Source organism: Ictidomys tridecemlineatus, chromosome 4, assembly GCF_052094955.1.
Source record: "Ictidomys tridecemlineatus isolate mIctTri1 chromosome 4, mIctTri1.hap1, whole genome shotgun sequence".
Taxonomy (NCBI): domain Eukaryota; kingdom Metazoa; phylum Chordata; class Mammalia; order Rodentia; family Sciuridae; genus Ictidomys; species Ictidomys tridecemlineatus.
The window spans coordinates 14,263,573-14,274,602 of record NC_135480.1 but is presented as its reverse complement, the minus strand read 5'-3'; the positions used below and the strand labels follow the sequence as shown (position 1 = coordinate 14,274,602).

General features: G+C 40.1%; 1 protein-coding gene and 1 long non-coding RNA gene across 5 annotated transcripts in view; one reads left to right on the top strand and one right to left on the bottom strand.

The window, feature by feature from the left end:
- Positions 1 to 1,665: 1,665 nt before the first annotated feature.
- Positions 1,666 to 7,838, bottom strand: LOC144377026 (uncharacterized). Its single transcript, XR_013437558.1, has 2 exons — positions 7,493 to 7,838; positions 1,666 to 1,987 (listed from the first exon to the last, which is right to left on the bottom strand). It is a non-coding gene; the product is annotated as an uncharacterized LOC144377026 (long non-coding RNA).
- The window catches only part of LOC120889972 (olfactory receptor 9Q1-like), a 25,825-nt gene continuing 19,207 nt past the window's right edge, over positions 4,413 to 11,030 (top strand). Inside the window, exons 1-2 of one of the 4 annotated variants that reach the window (XM_078045988.1) lie at positions 4,413 to 4,600; positions 4,991 to 5,078. The gene's annotated coding sequence lies outside the window, so the exon portion shown is untranslated. Of the gene's footprint in view, positions 4,601 to 4,990; positions 5,079 to 5,784; positions 7,926 to 11,030 lie in introns of those variants that run through there. The other 3 variants (XM_078045985.1, XM_078045987.1, XM_078045986.1) reach the window with 3 other exon arrangements.

Sequence of the window (11,030 nt, the reverse complement as noted above, 5' to 3'; positions counted from 1 at the left end):
GAGTCCTCATGATCCACTCACTTCCTCAAAGTTCCACCTCTGAACACTGATGCCCTGGGGACTAAGCCTTATTCATGTGAGCCCTTGGAGAACATTCCTGAACAAAACCATAACAAACTTCCTTATAGGATAATAAGACAATCTCTCTAATAACCTATCAGCCAATATCATGCCTTGGCGCATGTGATTTCCGTGGCAGTTAGGGTGGAGAGCAATCCCTGAACCTGGCTCTTGGACTCTATGTAATCCAGTCCCAACCAACAGCTATCCTCACTTTGCTCCATACTTCTCTTAGCTGAGTCCTGGCACCAACAGCTGCTCCTAGTCACTCAAGTGTATGACTTTGGGTAGCGGCAGTCCCTGACCTATTCAGGCCAGCTGATCTGTTCCTTCTAGCACTTTCTTACTGGAGGCTGCTCCTACCTGCACCGGTTTTAACTTCCTTCCTCAGTAATCTTCTCAGCACTTCCCTGCCAGGGTCATATGAACCTCTTATTCTCTTTCATATAAATCTTCTTTGTAGCTTTTAATGTTAAGTAGATATTTACATTGCTGAGTGATTATTTGATATTTATTTAATGTCTATTTTCCCAACTGTATTGCAAACTTGAAAAGAGCAAGCGCTTTATCTGTTTTGGTCATCATTGGACTCTTATCCTTTAGTAACCAAAAATAATGGTTGTGAGAAAAGAAATAAGCAAGGAAGGAATGAAGGAAAAGAAATAAAGTAAAAGAAGAAATGAAGGAAGGAAAGAAGGGAGGGAGGGAGAGAAGAAGATTGTGGAGTGGCTGGCAAGTAGCTTCTGCTTAATGCTACATGGCAGGCTTGGAATTTCTACTGATGACCTGTCAGCCAGGTAAGGATGGCCCATCCTGTCCAGAAAGAACTATATATTGCTCTTCTCATGTCTAGTAGCTTTTCACTGACTGGCAGGTGCTTTTCTGATGAGACTTAGAAAATGGATTGGAGGATTTTTAAAGAATTTAATTTTCTGGGAACCAAAGAAGTAGACGTGAGCAGGTAGATGCGTGAGTTGACGCTCTTCTGAGTACCTCGATTAAATGGCTGGTGGCAACATGTTTCCCATGGATCAAGCTCCATTCTCCACCCGACACCCTCTCAGGCTCTCTTAGTCAGGGATTGTTGGTTGTGGCAAATGGAAATCATGTCAAGCTACCTCAGTAACAGTGGGGAATTTTATTGTCAAGACAAAATAGTCAATTTCAAGGATAAGGGAGCTGAATGCAAATAGGCACCCTGGGAACTGGACTCCAAAAAGCTACTGGGAACCAAAACTTTGTTCTCATATCTCAGGGGTGTTGTGGTCTGATTCATCTCGGATTCACTCTGATTCTTTTTGAATCCTTTGACCAATGTCCTCTGTACAAGGGCTAAATATGACCACCAGCCCTCAAATATATGAAGATAATCAGTTCAAGTTCTTACTACCAGAGTGGCTTACAGTATCTATGTTTCTTGGTTAAAATTCTTCAGAGAAGAAACATGAATCAACTGACCAGTCTCAGCATTTATAATGTCCATCGCGATCATGCATTCAGATAAGGTCTGGGGCATATGACACGAACAGGGTTGCGCAGGTTTGATGTGCCTTATATATTTTTCATAGTGAGAGTCATAAAAGAAATAGACCATGCCTGGGGGTATCAATTCCAAACCATGTTTATTATACAAGCATTCAGAGTTCAAGTCCCTGATGCATCACACATCTTTGAAACCTGCCCAAAGTTCACCATAGATCTCTTGGAACGCTGCTTATTTCTAGTCATGGGTACACCGAGACCAGACTGGTAATAGCTTGGAGGAATTGAGAAATCTTCAACAGCTTCAACAGACCCTCAAACCTATAATAGATCTTCTTATTGTAGGTGGCCAGCCATGAGCCACTTATGAAGGGTGCATATACTTTGAATTTTATTCTGAAGGTGATGAAGATGTTGGAACAGGGAAAAGACATTTCAGCTTTTTCTGTAAAGAACGGACAGAAAGGAGTTTAAAAGTGAGAGTTTGAAAGCAATTGACAATAGTCTAAAACATTTTGAGAACAGCTGAGCTAGGATGGTAATGGTGGAGAAGGAGGTCAGGTTTGAGATGTTTTCTGGAGGTAGATTTAAGAAGATTTACAGATAGTATAGCTGACTTTATTTTTTAAAGATAACCACACCAAAGATACATGCACTCATACTCTCCTTGCAATATGATGTTGATATATGCCTCCATTGAGATGTGAGGGTTTATGATCCTTCCTCTCAAAACCAGGCAAATCTTAGCAGGTAGTTCAATCAATAGAATGTGGAGGAGGGGACATATGTGAATGCTGATGCTAGGTTTCTAAGATGGTTTCTGTCTGGCTCCCACTTTTGCCCAAAGAACTCAGTCACCATTTTGTGAGGAAGCCTATAGTACATGAAGAGGCCATGGGAGGAGTGTTATGGTCACAGCCCGGATAGTCCTTCAACTGTAGCCAGATATGCAAGTGAGTGAGTTAATAAAGTCCTAGCCCTTCTGCATGGTATCTGTGGCCTTGCTATGTACTGTTTGAATCCCTGAATCCAAGAACCCATGAGTGAGAATAAAAATAATTGTTGTTTGAAGCCATTGAGTTTTGGAATAATTTATTATGTGGCAATAGACAACCACAGATTAAATGTTGAATATACGAGAAAACAGGGAAGAACTGGATGTAAGGATTTTGATCAGAGGGAGCAGAACATTTTTTGTTTTCATTTTCAGTGCACTGTCGGTACACATTATAGTGAGGTTCATTTAAACATATTCATAAATGCATATAGCGTATTTTTCTCCATTTCAGTCCTCAGTATTATCCCTTCTTTTTCCCTCCTTTATCCTCCGGATCCCCTTACTCTATTCCATTGGTCTTTATTCTATTTATTTTTAAATTAGTGCACTATAGTTATATATAAAATTAGAATGCATTGGGATATGTTCACACCTGCATATAGCATAAGTTGGTCAGTTCTCCCCCTTTCCTTTTCCTTCCCCACCTCCTTTTTCATTGGTTCCCTGCTTGTACTGTACTGTTTCCCTTTTATTTAAAATATTTTTTAAAAAGTGGACTCATGTGTTCTCCCTGGGAATATGAGGTTTGAGATAGTTTCCCCCAGTACCCTCTATTCACACTGCCCTTCCTGTTTCTTGAACACAGCATGTTTACTCCCCTTCTAGCTTACAATGATGGAATCACCCGTCATATATTTTGTAATAGATGGAAGTGACCCTGGGTCACAAGTGGATTGAACCACAACTTTTTCTTAACTCAGTTTAAGCCAATTAGAATAATTTCCTGGGAATTTGGAAGTAGGTCGATAGAGTTAAGAGGTGTGCATGCAACTAAACCCAAAGCATCTAAACTTGGATTCTGTGAATTTATATATTCTGCACAGCACAGTAGGTAGAAGGTGGAGAGAGAGAGAGAGAGAGAGAGAGAGAGAGAGAGAGAGAGAGAGAGAGAGAGAGAGAGAGGGAGAGAGGGAGAGAGAGAGAGAGAGGAATACCAAGAATAAACTTATACAATAGATGGACAGGAAGTACTACCTGACTTCCTACAGAGTTTCCAACTGGAATCCTGGCTTGGGTTCTGAATAGACATTTTTTTTGGCACTGGGGGTTGAACCCAGGGGTGCTTAACCACTGAGCCACATCCCCAGCACCTTTAAAAAAATATTTTTATTTAGAGACAGGGTTGCTGAGTGTTTCTCTTTGATCTCACTATCCTCCTGCCTCTGGCTCCCTAGCCTCCGGAGTGTGCAACTGTGCCCTGACTTGAATATACATATTCTTATAATAAGATTTATTTTGCTTTGTACTTGTTGTCTTTGTTCAAGTTGTCTTTGGTGGTTTACAACAAAGGAGTCCCAGCTGACATATACAGTTAATCAGAAATTCCTTTCCTCTCCAGTAGGTGACACCAAGCTCAAGGTTCTTTGAAATGGCATTGCTAGGAGACTTCCTGGACACCCCGAGCTCTGCCTTACCTTATGGGGCCTCCTGGACACCCCAAGCGCCATCTCACTTGCTCAAGGTATAGACAGATCTTGACCTCATGGTGCTAACAGACAACCTGATACTTCATACCGATCATGCTGGTTTGGTCAAGGTGATTACATGGTTTACACATATTGTTACTACATGGGATCTTTTGGTTTACATCTTGGAGAAATAAGAAGATGAAGGAGTCCTTGAGGAAGGTTCCTAACAGTTATTCTCTGTAGCTGTGTAATGTGCTAACATGCCATTATTTTCACCAGTTACTGGTAATGAGGCGTCATTAGTAAAAAAAAGTCTCCACTTTGAGAAAATCAGCTTTCATCGCTGAGAAGTATTATGCTGTGTTTGAATGTGTTTATTGTAATGATACATAGAAATAGTGTATCCCTCCTAATGATGGGTTGTCAGGGTGTTAAAATTCAGACTGGCTTGCGACTGTACCGAGGATGTGATTAGTGAATACATGCTATTAATTGTTCCAGAGCAAAGCATAAGAAAGAGCCTTCCATCAGTGAGGCCATCTGTGTCACACTACGGAAGTTGGAAAAAGACCTTCTTGGATCTTTGTAAAAGGTAAGGCACTCAATGGAGGGTGATTTTAATTTCTGGCATTGTAATAAGCAGGAAAGTCAAAGGAAAAATACGGCTTCCTGTGCCAGCTGTTAGTACTAAGATAATTTGATGTCTTCCTTTTGAAAAGTACAAGAAAAAATGAAATAACAACTTCTGTTTCTTGAGCACTTTCTATATGCCCCATGAGGTTCTAATTCATCTGTGTAAGGTTGGTGGGTGTGAATGGCCCCGGGTAAGCTTCTAGCCCCTGCCCCCCTGTGTCCCTGCTTCAGAAGAACAGGGAAAGTCACATAATCTTCTCAGGATACAGTGCATATGGCGCTGTTCTGAAACATCGAAGGTACTCCGTGAACACAGAGCACATCACTTTTTCTATGCATTTTTCTTCAGGAGGAAGGCTGAGGTGGACAGAAAGTGAGGCAGAAGTCTTGGTCAGAGTCTACACGGCAGTGAGGGGGACAGACAATAAATACAATAAGTAAGTTATATGTTATTTTCTAGGCTATGCAAGAAAATTAGGCAAGACAATGAGAACAGGAAGTTTGAAATTTTAAGTGTCAAAGTTGAGGCCAAAATGCCACTTCTTAGAAATCATCTCCTCTGAATTTGCATCATGGTTTGGAAATGATTGATCGCATATATGGCCTTCCTATGGTATCCTATAAAGCTATTGAAGGCAGGAGATATGTGTGTCTCTCTCTCTATGTATAAATGTCAGTCCTGGCTACTAGGGCACCTTCCACAAGGAAAGATGGATGACAAAGTGACCGAGGGTGCAGATGGTTCCCACCTGTCCTGTGCCTGGTTCCTCCTATCCCAAAGGAGTTTCATCTGAACCTTCTTCTTTTCCTTTTTCTTGCCTGGACGTTTTGAAAGTCATAAAAAGTGCTTGTGCCTCTGATGCTAAGAATAATTGCCACAATTTCTCAGCTGCAGAGAGCTGGCCAAGGTTATGCCAACCTGCACACTCTGCCAGTTGCTTCTCGGGGAAATGAGCTTGTCCTACTTATTTTCCCCCTAGGGTTTCTCTTGTGTTAAAGATTAAAGGGAGAAACTCGATGAAGCACCTGACCCCAGAGAGGGCCAACTGGTGGCCACAATGGGCCTCTTCTTCTCTGCAGTGAATGGGTTTCTATTTTACCATCTCTGGGGAAAGGCTGGGTATTTACAAAGCGTCCGTTCTCCCAGGTCACAGGTGGCGAGGGTGGCAGCCTATGATCCATGACATCACTATGACAGAGGAAACTGGGAGATAGATGCTTCCTCCTGGGACAAGGCAGAACTGGAACTTCAGGCTCCCTCATCCTTCTTAACGATGGCCCAATAAAGCCCGTGGCTTTAAGAAATGAGGACTGAAGAGAAGCCTCAGGCCACGGTGTGCCATCTGTACAAAAGGAAACTCCAGTATCAGCAATAACCTCTTCCTGGAGACTCAGACCAGTCACTGGCTGGTCACAGGGCTGGCATAGAACACACAGACACAATCTTGTGCCTGAGCCAGGAGCCCCCAGCAGATGACTCCCAACCTGCTTCTGCTTGCATGGGGGATGCACATGTGGGAAGAAAAAAGAATCATTAAGTGAAACGTCTCGTCTCCAGCTTCCTGTCGTTAAGTGACTAAACTGTGATCATCTCTATAGTTTGTGTGTGCGTGCGGGGAACAGTGAAAAGCAACAGATGCGAGCGTGAAAGCTCAGAGATGGAGAGACTCACCCAGGATCACACAGCTTTAGTCAAGGATGGTGGTGGGGCTGGGCCAGGGTGTCCTGTCACCCCGAGCAGAGTTCACCTGGAGATCACCATCAGTGGATGACCAGAAGGTCATGAACAGAGAAAAAACAAGGAACAAAGGAGACACACCGGGGAAAGGGGAAGGGGGCTTCAGGGAGGAGTCTGATCCCATTCACCCTGACCACACCTGTCCTGTGCTGCCATATCAGCTTTTGGTTTTTACTTGTCCTGAGGACAATGGCTCTGTTTAACATTGACCTTGCTTCCAGTTTCTTTGTAAAAGAATATTATTTTAATTGTATATAATTTGACATAGACATACAATGTGGAATGACCACCTCAGGGTAGTTACCATTTCCATCTCTTTAAAAACATTTCATTCCAGCGAATACTAAGCCTTGCCTATGTGGCCCAGCTCTAGAATTCTGGCATGGCTTTCCTTAATTCATTAGCAAAATGTTCCAGCCACATTGCTTGTCACATTGAATTTTAAGAGAGTTCCTTTTCATCTGATTATTATTTTTCTTCTTCTTTTTTTTTTAGTTGTAGATGGACACGATACTTTTATTCATTTATTTATTTTTATATGATGCTGAGGATTGAACCCAGTGCCTCACACATTCAAGGCAAGCACTCTGCCACTGAGCCACAACCCCAGCCCTCATCTGATTATTCTTTTGCTAGATTCTGATCTCCTTGCCATCCTTGAACACACCAGGCATGATGAAACCTCAAGACTTTTGCACTTACTGTATCCTCTCCTACAATACTATTCCTCTAGATGGCTTGCTGTCTGGATCCCTCTAAAATCTTTGCTCACAGATCACCTTTTAATGAGATTTTCTCTGATCACCCTGTTTAAAATGGAAAACAAGCTCCCTGACATTCTTTTCTGCTGTACTTTTCTAGATAGCCCTTATCACCATCTAATATGTTTTCCTCTGGAATTTTAGCTTCTGTCACCCTACAAGAATGCAAGTTCATGAGGGCATAGCTCTCTGCTGTGTTCTCAGTGCTTTAAAAAAGTCCCTGGCAGGTGAAAGTACTTAGGAAATATTTGTGGAATAAGTGATGAATGAATAAACGTACAATGGCTTGTTAGAAATACCACAGTTCCTGGCACATAACATATGCTTAATTTCTGTGGAAGGGAAAACTCACTTTCTTCCTCCCAATAAGAAAGTCTTCTTCTCCATCTTGTCACAAATGGGCTCTTTAGGTAACAGGCTCTCCACATCCAGAATCCTCTGCAGACATTCTTAAGCTTGTCTGTGATTCCCCCAGTGGACTGTTTGCTTCTGTAGCTCCCTCTCCGTTCCTTTTTGAAATACGCCAGTCACTTCCCGTGACTGCTTTGATGTCTGTTTTCCCCAGGGGGCCTTGAACTTTTCAGTGGGGAAGGGTAGTGTGAGCCTTGCTTGCTGCTGTTTCTGTACCTTCAGTTCACTGCCTGGCGTCAGAGGACAGCAAATGAGTATCTGTTGATGGAAGGGACCAGGTGCCGCTAGCAGTGCCAAGGAGAGAGTAGAATACATTCTTTGACTTCAGGGTCCAGTGAGGGATGCTTTAGGGAAGTCCCTCCCCTCGTGCCTTGGTGAGTACATCATGTGGGAAATTCCTTCTTCTGAACCACTGACGTTTACAAAATTGTGCACCTTCTGGAGTTCCAAGATTAAACATAGAGATTCTGTTGTTTATTCAGCACAGGAAAATTATAAAACACTCCCTGGATTTCTCTATTTTTAAAAAATATTTTTTAGTTGCCAATAGACCTTTTTTTAAAAATTTATTTACATCTGGTACTAAGAATTGAATCCAGTGCCTCACACATGCCAGGCAAGTACTCTACCACTGAGCTATAATCCCAGCCCAAGGATTTATTTATGTTTAAAAACTGCTGTTCAGAAGTTTTTCAACTTGTAGGAAAGAGGTAGAGATGGTGGGTCACCAAAAAGCCTCATTCTAATAACATCATCACCACCACCACCACCACCACCACCACTATAACTTGATTTATCCTAATGGAAGAGATATGATTAAATGTAATGAGTGCACAGCCTGTGAATTTTCCATAATATACATTTTTTTAGGTATTTGGTTTCTTTTACAGACTTAGTTGGATTTTGTTTTACGAAAATCAGAATTTTTTTGTTTTAACAAACTTAAAGCATACATAAATATATAAAGTAAAAAAAAAAAAATAAGTGCGATTCCTTCCTTTTCAGAGATTCTGACTTTCAATCTTATCACCCAGGCACGTGATTAGTTTGTATGAGTCTGTTTATGCTCATTAAACTATTTGCTTTTTTTCTAAACAAAAATCATATCATAATTTACATCATTTTCTGATACTTTTCATTTTATGTTACAATTATGGATAACTCATCATTTGTTAATTTCAGGCATTCCTTCTCTTTTTTTAAAAAAATTAATTGTTTTAATTAGTTATACATGATAGTAGAATACATTAATGCACTTTGATACATCATACATAAATGGGATATAATTTCTCATTTTTCTGAGTGTAGGTGTTGCAGAATCATATTGGTCATGCAATCACATATATACATACAGTAATAATGTCTATTTCATTCTACTATCTTTCCTATCCTCACATCCTCTACCATCCCCTCCCATCACTTCCCTCTACCTAATTTAAGGTAATGCTATTCTTTCCTAGCCCCCTCCCTGCCTTATTTTGAATTAGCATCTGCATATTAGAGAAAACATTACGCCTTTGGTTTTATGGGATTGGCTTATTTCGCTTAGTATGATATTCTCCAACTCCAACCATTTACTGGCAAATGCCATACTTTCACTCTTCTTTAAAACTGAGTAATATTCCATTTGGTATATATATATATATATATATATATATATCACATTTTCTTTATCCATTCATCTTTTGAGGGACACTTAGGTTGGTTCCATAATCTAGCTATTGTACATTGAGCTGCTATAAACATTGATGTGGCTGCATCACTATAATATGCTGATTTTAAGTCCTTTGGGTACAAACCAAGAAATGGGTCAAGTAGTGGTTCCATTCCCAATTTTTTGAGGAATCTCCATATTTCTTTCTATACTGGTTGCACCAATTTGCAGTCCCACCAGCAATGTGTGAGTGTACCTTTTTCACCACATCCTCACCAACATTTATTGTTGCCTATATTCTTGATAATTGCCATTCTGACCATCATCCTTGAAACTCCAGTCAGAGCAATTAGACAAAAGAAAGAAATTAAAGGGATACAAATAGGTAAAGAAGAACTGAAACTATCACTATTTGCTGATGACATGATTCTATATCTAGAAGATCCAAAAAATTCCACCAGAAAACTTCTAAAAGTAATAAATGAATTCAGCAAAGAAGTAGGATATAAAATCAACACTCATAAATCAAATGCATTCCTATACATCAGTGATGAATCTGCTGAAAGAGAAATTAGAAAAACTATTCCATTCACAGGTCTCAAAAAATCAAAATACCTGGGAATCAATCTAACAAAAGAGATGAAAGACCTCTACAATGAAAACTATGGAACACTAAAGAAATAAACTGAAGAAAACCTCAGAAGATGGAAAGATCTCCCATGCTCCTGGATAGGCAGAATTAATGTTGTCAAAATGGCCACACTACCAAAAGCATTATACAGATTTAATGCAATTCCTATTAAAATCCCAGTGAAATTCTTCATAGAAATAGAAAAAGCAATCATGAAATTTATTTGGAAAAATAAGAGACCCAGAATAGCTAAAATCCTTAGCAAGAACAGTGAAGCAGGAGGCATCATAATACCAGGCATGCCTTCAACTCCAACTCCCATCAAAGCTGCATAGTGTTTCCTAGTAGGAAGGGATCTTCACGTGATACGGTTAGAAGTGGAATTGCTGATTGATGTGTCCTGTGACTATTCAGCCAAGCTAGAGCAACATTTTTTACAATTATTTTCTTTGCATAGTTTTGGTTCAGTTTGAGCCATAATAAACATTTGCATGAGAGTTGGAGGAATGAAGGAAATGAAGTAGAAGCCATATTCCTTTTAGGCTCTGAAGACCGGTGCAGGGGACCAGGGGATGGAGAGAAGGAGAATGTTGGGGCTCAGCTCCTACAGCATTATGTCTGCTGTTCCACCAGAGGACCATTCCCAGACTGCCGCCACTTCTCCTGCTAGGGGTCTTCTAAAGCTTTAATTCCTGGTATTTCCTGTCATCCTTCTCTCCCCAAAGTTTAAAAATACTTTTCTTATTTTTATAAATAAAATGATACTGAGTCATACATTACTTTTATGTGATATGCCAATTTTCTAATCACTGTTTACTGGTTTCTTTATCGATTATTTTGACACTTCATTTTCATATCATATTTCCATATTGATTTGAATTTCTTTTTAGTACTTCTTTTTTTTGTTACATGGATATATATTTTAATTCTACAGTAGTATTTAACTTAATGTGTTTAATTTCTGAGGCTTTGGAGTTGATTTTGGTTTCTGACAAGGCAAAGTATTTCATTAGCATTTTTAAAAAAGTCTCTATTTTTCTTATTTCTACAAATTTTGAGATGAACTTTAAAATCAACTTGTCGTGTTTTATCAATGGATCAGTTATCTGTTGCCAAATTTTTATGATTGCTGAAATTTTCAGCTGAGTCTATGGGTTGACTAGTGCTCTTGGTTTTGGCTGAGGAGGCTGACGT